This window comes from Orycteropus afer, unplaced genomic scaffold, assembly GCF_000298275.1.
Source record: "Orycteropus afer afer isolate SDZICR_OR568_19922 unplaced genomic scaffold, OryAfe1.0 scaffold00194, whole genome shotgun sequence".
Lineage (NCBI taxonomy): Eukaryota > Metazoa > Chordata > Mammalia > Tubulidentata > Orycteropodidae > Orycteropus > Orycteropus afer.
The window spans coordinates 2,796,556-2,804,979 of record NW_006921781.1 but is presented as its reverse complement, the minus strand read 5'-3'; positions in this window follow the sequence as shown (position 1 = coordinate 2,804,979).

The window sequence follows — 8,424 nt, the reverse complement described above, 5'->3', positions numbered from 1 at the left end:
AGCAACACAGCAGGCCACTAGTTCAAGCCCAGAAACAGTCTCAAGATCAGTAGACAGCATGGCAGGCCACTGAGATGAAGACTTGACCAAACGCACTATCCAGATGTGCCAAAAAGCACAGAGACTTTTCTCAACGCTTCTTCTTATTTACTAAAAGCAGACCACATCCCTAAGGCAGCTACTTAGCTGCTCCAGTAGGTTTCACCATGGAGTTGATTACCAGTCTCATCATGGGGAATACTAAATCCAGCTGCTCAGCCACTCAACCAGGACCAGCCAAGTTGACACACAACCTCGACTACCACATTATCCAAAGCAATCTATAGATTCAATACAATCCCAATTAAAATTCCAACAGCTTTCTTTACTGAAATGGAAAAACCAATCCTCAACTTTCTTGGGAATGCAAAGAGGCCCCAGGTAGCTAAAGCAATGTTGAGGGAGATGAATAAAGTAGGACTTATACTTCTGATTTTAAAACATTTTATACAGCTACAGAAATAAAAAATGCCTAGTACTAGGAGCTCTGGTAGCATAGTGCCTAAGGCACTTGACTGCTCACCAGAAGGCTGGCGGTTCAAACCCACTAGCCACTCCTCGGAAGGAAGGTTGGGCAATCCTACTTCCATAGTGATACTGCCTCGGAAACCCAAGGAGGAGTCGCTATGAGTAGGGGCCGACTCGACGGCAAACAACAACAACAACAGTACTAGTATAATCGTAATAGACACATAGACCAATGGAATAGAATTGAGAGTCCAGAAATAAACTCATACATCTATGGTCAACTGATTTTTGACAAAAATTACTACTACGTCCATTCAATGGGGAAAGAAGAATCTCTTCAGTAAATGATGTTGGAAAAATTGGATTTCCGTATGCTGAAAAAAGAAACAGGATCTATGCCTCATACCATACACAAAAACAAATTCAAAGTGAATTAAGGACCTAAATGTGCAAACTAGAGCCACTGCTTATTCTTAGAAGTTCTTAGAAGAAAATTCAAGGGTAATGCTGCTGGGCCTAGCTTTTAACAGTGGATCATCTAACTTAATAACAAAAGTACTGACAACAAAAGACAGATAAATCGGCCTCATAAAAATTAAAACTTTTATCAAAAGACTTTCCTAAAAAAGTGAAAAGATAAGCTACCAACTGGGAGGATATCTTCAAAAACCATGTATCAGATAAGAATCTAATGACCAAAATACATTTAAAGCTTTGACAACTTAACAACAAAAAGACGAATAAACCCTATCACAAAATGTGCAAAGGACCGGAAAAGACACTTCACCAAAGACAACATTCAAATGGCCACCAAATACATGAAAAGATGTTCAACGTCATTAACCACAAGAGAGATGCAAATCAATACTACAATGAGATACCATTTCACACCCACTAGGATGTCTAAGATTAAAAAAAGAAAATAACAAATGTTGGTGAGAATGTGGAGAAATTGAAATCCTTATCCATTGCTGATAGGAATGCAAAATAGTACAACCTCTGTTGAAAACAGTGTGGTGGTTCCTCAAGAAAGTAAAATTAGAACTACCCTTTGACCAAGCAATTCCATTCCTATGTATATGCCCAAAATGCTTGAATGAAGAGACTCAAACAGAGACTTGTACACCAATATTCACTGCAGCACTATTCATAAAGGCCAAAAAGTGGAAACAACCTAAATGCCCACCAACAGATGAATGGATAAACAAAATGTGGTACATATAGAATACTACTTACCAGTATGAGAAATAAAGTCTTGATACATGGACAGAGCTTGAAGACACTATGCTAAGTGAAATAGTCGATCACAAAAAGACCTTACTTACATAAAAAGGTAAGAACAGGCAAATTAATAAAAACCAAAGTGTATTATTGGTCACCATTTGTGAGAGGCAGGGGGAATGGGGGAAGGTGATTTCAGTTTAGGTGATAAACAGGTAGCATTTATAAAGGGTAGGGTTGCACAGCCAATTATTGTCATGGCAGTCAAAAAGTTGTACACCTATAACAAGTTGAACTGACAAAAGTTGTGTAATGGATATAGTTATGATAATAACAGCAACAAGAGTTGCTACTGAAGCTACTTATGTACAACCAAATACCTCATTAGATTTGGTTTTTGGTTTGGAGGCTTAAGGTCGTGGTTTCATGGGACTTCCCATTTAATTGGCCTAATAATGTATTTAGTGTTTCTGTTCCATCTCCTAGTTCTTTCCATAGTGCCTGCATTTCAAAAGCTTGCAAGCGGCCATCCAAGACACAACAACTGGTTTCTATTCACCTGGAACAACAGAAGAATAAGGAGAATCAGGAATAGGAGGAAGATACAGAAAATGCGGCTAATTGCTTCCATGAACAACTGTCTCTTTTATCGTGAGACTGGAAGAACTGGATGGTGCACAGCTACCATTACTGAACATTTTTATCAAAGATTCAATAGAAGTATCTTGATCACAAAGGGGAAAATAAGAACAGAAATTCAAATTCTCATGGATGCTAGACTTTCTGAGCCATTAAGGGCCAATGAAACTATCGCCCTGAGATATTCTTTAAACCTTAAACAAAAAATATCCCCTGAAGTCATCTTAAAATCAAACAATAGCTTAGCTTAACTAGTTTTTTTTTTTTAAAAAAAGAAAAAAAAGATCTTCCTTGAACATTTTGCTCTTAAAAATTATCTATATGGGATCAAAGTGACAACAGCAACTGGAAATAATCTTTTGATAGGAACCTTAAGGGACAATGAATTTATGTAAATGGGAGAGGAAGAACTTGGAAAAAGAAGGTGAGAATGGTTGGACCACTTGAAGAATGTAATTCATGTCATTGAATTGTACACGGAGAAATTGTTGAATTGGTGTATGGTCTGCTGTGTATATTCTCAACCAAAAAAAAAAAAAAGTAAAATAAATAATTTTTTTAAAGGCATAGTCTATATGCCATGCTTTTTAAGGAGACTTTAAAAAAGAAAGAAAAGAAACATAGACAAGGAGCACCCCCTTTAAAGGAGGTGACCCTGAAGCAAAAAATGGAAATCCAGTAGAGCGACAACCCCACCCTCAGCCTCCCGACCTTTGCCTCTCAAGCAGCAGTACCTTTCCTGGGAATGAGTGATGAGGAATGCTGCAAGGGTGTGCTGGGGCTTTCAAACAAAGACACAGGAGCCCTTTGCTTACTGTGCAAGAACAAGTCTTTTTTTCTTTTTGTTTTTCCCTTTTTTTTTTTTTTTTTGCCTCCTTAATTCAATTTACCCATCTTCCATAGTCAATATTACCAAGTGTCACCAAATCTCCTGTGTCAGACAGAAATAACTATTGTTTGCCTGAAACACAGGTTCATTTATATGCTGGAATATGACACATCTTAGAAATAGCAAATCAAGAAGCATCCTGAAAAATAAGCAGTGGTAAGAAAAAAAATGTAACTTTATATTGTCCAAAACACTCAACTGGGAAATACCATCATTTTCCGTTGTTGCAATCAAAGCCATCAGTGAACCTCATCTTTCTCATTTTGAGTAGTTTTATTATATGTATCTTCCTTTAAGTTCTGGAAATTAAAGTCTGAGGTTTTCATTGTTGTTTTGGCCATGAGTTCAGAACTGTTTAAGAATTTCTTAAGGACCTAAATGTGGTTAAGAAATTGTGCTTTTTTTGGTTTTATGGAAATAATGGCCCATTAGGATTTACTTAAATCCTCCTTGGTAATGGGCCTCCTAAGACAAAGCCATATCCATGGCAACCACAGGCGGCCAAGCAGAAGACAGAATACATCCAGAGACAGAGCATAATAGGTCTGTTTACTGAGAACTGAGAATTAAGATCTTGAAAGCACTACTGTACATTCCGATTCCCAGGGTTCAGGGCAGGACTCCAGGCTGTCCCCAAACACAGCAATCTGTATTTAAAGCCATATAGGAAAGAGGGGGAGTCCTGCATGGCACAAGACTAACCCACTCAGCTACTAACTGAAAAGTTGGAGGTTCGAGTCCACCCAGAGGCACCTTGGTAGAAAAGCCTGGCCATCTATTTCCAAAACAGCCATTGGAAACCCTATGAGGCACAGTTCTGACACACATGGGGCCACCATGAGTTGGCATTGATGCAAGGGGAAATGGTTTGGTTGGAAAGAGAGAGAAACCCTTTTCCCAGCCCTCCAATGCCCCTCTACCAGTGGGTGAGGGATGTGCCACTTCTCCCAAGACTGTGAATGATGCTGCCAGAAATAATGGGTCAAATGAAAGTGAGGCTGGGAAAAGGGCAAGTCATGGGAGACTGGTAGGAGGTCCGCCTCATCCCAGCTCCAGGCCCCAGAAGCTGCAGAAACAGCTTTATGCTGAGGTGACACACCAAGGACAAGCCCTGAGGCTGTGAAAGGCCCAGAGGCCAGCAGGTAGGTCCTTCCATAGCCACCTTCACAACCAAGTGTTTTGTGATTTACCTTTTGACCTCTTTTTGCACCAGCAAGTCTAATTACATCAATTTTCCACATGCCAAAAAAAAAAAAAAAAACTTAGTAAACATGGAGCCGTGCAGGCTAGATGATCCCCAAAAGTATTGCCCTGAGATAATCTTTAAAGGAAAAATATCCTCCAAAGCCTTCTAAAAGCAAACAGTAGTTAGCTTGACTAGGAAAGAATGTCTGCCTTGAGCACTGTGCTCTTTTAAGAGTATCTCTATGGGATCAAAGTGACAACAGCAACTCAAAAGGTTAGCTAGGAGCCTTAGGGGACAGTGAGTTTATGTTAATGGAGAAAGAACAACTTGGAAAAGGAGGGTGAGAATGGTTGCAAAGAATGTACTCAATATCGCCAAAATGTACTAGTGGAAACTTGAATGTGTGGGAATCTGCTTCTGAGAGGATCCAGCCTTGAAAACTCTGTGGAGTAGTTATACTCTGCATACATGTGGTCTCCATGAGTCAGAATCGACTTAACTGCAACAAACAACAACAAATACACAAACTCACGTAAAGGGTTGTGCACACTAAGCACTTCCCAGCTTTCTGAGTACCTGTCCCTCCAGAAAGTGAGTGAGAAAATACCAGAATAAAAAACACTCTGGCCAAAATGTTTTTTATTTGAACAAAAAACACACCAGAGCCCTCCATGGGAAGATTTTAGATGGCCAGATCCGGGAAGTGGGTGCTGTGGAAGGTGGGAGCAACACACGGCGACAGCAGTCCCACTGACATGTGTCCATCTCCTGAGTCTCCCAGTAAACAAGAAAGGCCATCAATATGATGCTCAAATTGTGGGAAACCACCACCAAGGAGAGAGACATGGGACAAAACTAGGTCCTTCCTTTGTATCTCTTGGTTTATAACTCTTTCCTGTGTCTGGTGTCTATATACGTATCTGTATGAATTAAAAAAAGAAAAAGTTCTAGAAGTTATGTCATGTCACTCCACTCTTCCACCTCTTACCCCCACTCCTCGCAGCCAACTCATGGTGTTCAAGTGTGTCAGAGAAGAATTGTGCTCCTTAGGGTTTTCAATGGCTGATTTTTTGGAAGAAGGTCTCCAGGCCTTTCTGCCAATGCACTACTGGATGAATTCAAACCACCAACCTTTTGGTTAGTAGCAGAGCACAAGCCATATGTGTCACCAACAACCTTCCAGCAGTTAAAACAGTTTGAAAAATCACAGCTCTAGAAAAAGGGCAAGAGGATAAGAGGCCAAAGGAGGAGGTGGAAGGAAAGGTTACAAACATTTGAGTGCCTACTGGACACCATGTACTCTATACACATTAGTTCATTTAACCCTTTTCATATTGACCTTGTTAGGTAGACATTACATTTTTTGTTGTTTTTCAGATGAAGAAACTGGGATTTGAAGAAGATACAGAAGGTCCCCCAAGGTAACAGATACACAGAGAAGAACCCAAGTCTTGTGTCCAACCTGAAGCTGAGCCTCAGGACTATCTCATTCATGCCCAATTTTATTTCTCTAAAACACTAGTCACTGCTATCATGTACTTACAGATGACAAAAGAAAGAAAGGTAACATAGTCTGGGACAGCTTTGCCAAGAAATCCAAACTATTTGAGGACCTGCTAATGTCACAGCAGGCTCTAAGGGGAAGCAGTCACTGTGACTAAACAGTTGGTGCCAGATTTATTCTAAGTTCTAAAAGCTCCATACTGAAAAGCGGGACTCTGTTTCATATCATCAGTGCCCAAAGTGCTCTCTGTTTTGGGTCCCAAGGCTTTGGAGATATGTAGGCTGCTCTATTTTCACCATTACAGAGAGAGGACTTCGTAGAATTGCTAGGCAATGGAGCCAGCTCTCTATGTACAGGGAATTTTCCACAGTGCCATGCCAAGAAGAGAGCTCAGGTTACAAGTCAAAGTGAAAAGGACTTGCAAAGGGCCCATTCAAAGCCATGTGCTGGGCAACCGCTTACAATGTGGAACCAGCTTTTGTGCTCAAAAAGGCTGGTAGAAGTAGCCAAGAGTCCCTGACTAGATCTGCTGACTTTTTAGAAAAGTTCAACGGGTTGGGAAGCTCACAGGAGACAGCTGGGACTGGCTGGAGCGGCCAGAGCAGCCAAAACCAGTTAAGTAACAATGTTCCCGTGCAAATGCCTGCAGCTTGGCATCTGGTCCTTTCGATCATTTTACTTGTCATGGCCCAAGCAGAAGTTGGAGAATGAATTCATGGCACAAGTTTAAAAAAAGAATCATACACTGGCTGCACACTTGATCTCTCAGAACATCCCCAAAGTTTGTTGAACTTGTTTTACCCAACACAGCATTCAGCAAAAACAAGTAAGCAATGTTGGTGAAGAAAGGACCAGAAGACCACAGGTGTCTATATTGGAATTCACCTGCAATGCCAAGAACATGCACCTCTACTGCTTTCATTTAAAACAACACATAAATCCATCCAACTCTGGCACTACCCTTTTCACCCATCAAAAAAAAAAAAAGGAAATACAGTGGCTGCTTTCTCTTTCTGAGGTTGAAACATTGGAACCCTAGATTTCTCTTCTAGGTTCCAGGTTCCTTGCATCCTCTCTCTACCTTCCGTTGCTGTTAGATGCTGTCAAGTCTATTCTGACTTGTAGCAACCCTATAGGACGGAGTAGAACTGCTCCATAGGATTTTCTAGGTTGTGATCTTTATGAAAGCAGATCACTAGGTCTTTCTCCCACAAAGCAGCTGAGGGGTCCAAACCATTGACCTTTCTGTTAGTTGAGCGCTTAACCACTGGGCAACCAGGCCTCCATCTCTACCCTCTATTCCCAACAAACACCCTCAATTCACCACTGAACTGTACTTTGTGTCATGTTTTTGTAATGTTATCTACATAGTCCTTCCAAACTCAAACTAAAATCACTGCCATCAAGTTGATTCCAAATCCCCTTTGGGTTTCTGAGGCAGTAAATCTTTACAGAAGTAGATTGCCCAGTCTTCCTTCCATGGAGTGGCTGTTAGGCTTGAACCACCAACCTTCTGGTTAGCAGTTAGATGCCTTAGGCACTATGCTACCAGAGCTCCTGGACAATGAATAAGGAAGACCAAAGAGTTGATGTTTTTGAGTTGTGGTGTTGGCAAAGAATATTGAAAGTACCATGGACTGCCAAAAGAGTGAACAAATCTGTCCTGGAGGAGGTGCAGCCAGAATGCTCCTTGGAAGCAAGAATGGCCAGAACTCATCTCACCTACTTTGGTCATGTTGAAAGAAGAGACCATTCCCTGGAGAAGGATGTCATGCTTGGTAAAGTGGAGGGTCAGTGAAGCAGGGGAAGACCCTCAACGAGATGGATTGACACAGTGGCTGCAACGATGGGCTCAGGTGTAGCAAGGATTGTGAGGCCGACACAGCACCAGGTAGTATTTTGTTCTGTTGTACGTAGGGTTGCTATGAGTTGGAGCCCACTCCACAGCACTTAACAACAACAACAACAATGGAATATTTATAATATTCTAATATGGAATAATTTTCACTTTCTTTATTATTATTTTATTTGTCGTATCTGACAATGGCCTCTTTCCAGCTTGTGAAAGTAACAATTACTACTCTAACACTTAAATAAGAACTCAAATTATTGTGACCCTCAATATAGAAATTCATTTGGATAAATTCTCCCCAGGGTCTTCCACACTGGGCTAAGGAACAGTTGATCAGTACTACACTGTAAAAGAAATTTATAAACACACACACCCTTGGATTTTCATTTGCAAAAGAACAATAAGGAAAGGCAGCACTCTGACAAGGGGGAAGTTACCCAATGAAAAGGACCTAAGAGGACCAAGATTCTGTGCTTTTAAAGTCTTGAAACGCTATAGAAGAGCTTTTGTTGTTATTGTTGTTGTTGTTGTTAAGTGCCGTCGAGTCGTTTCCAACTCATAGCGACCCCATCCACAGCAGAACAAAACACTGCCCAATCCTGCACCAGCCCCACAATCCCTGCTAT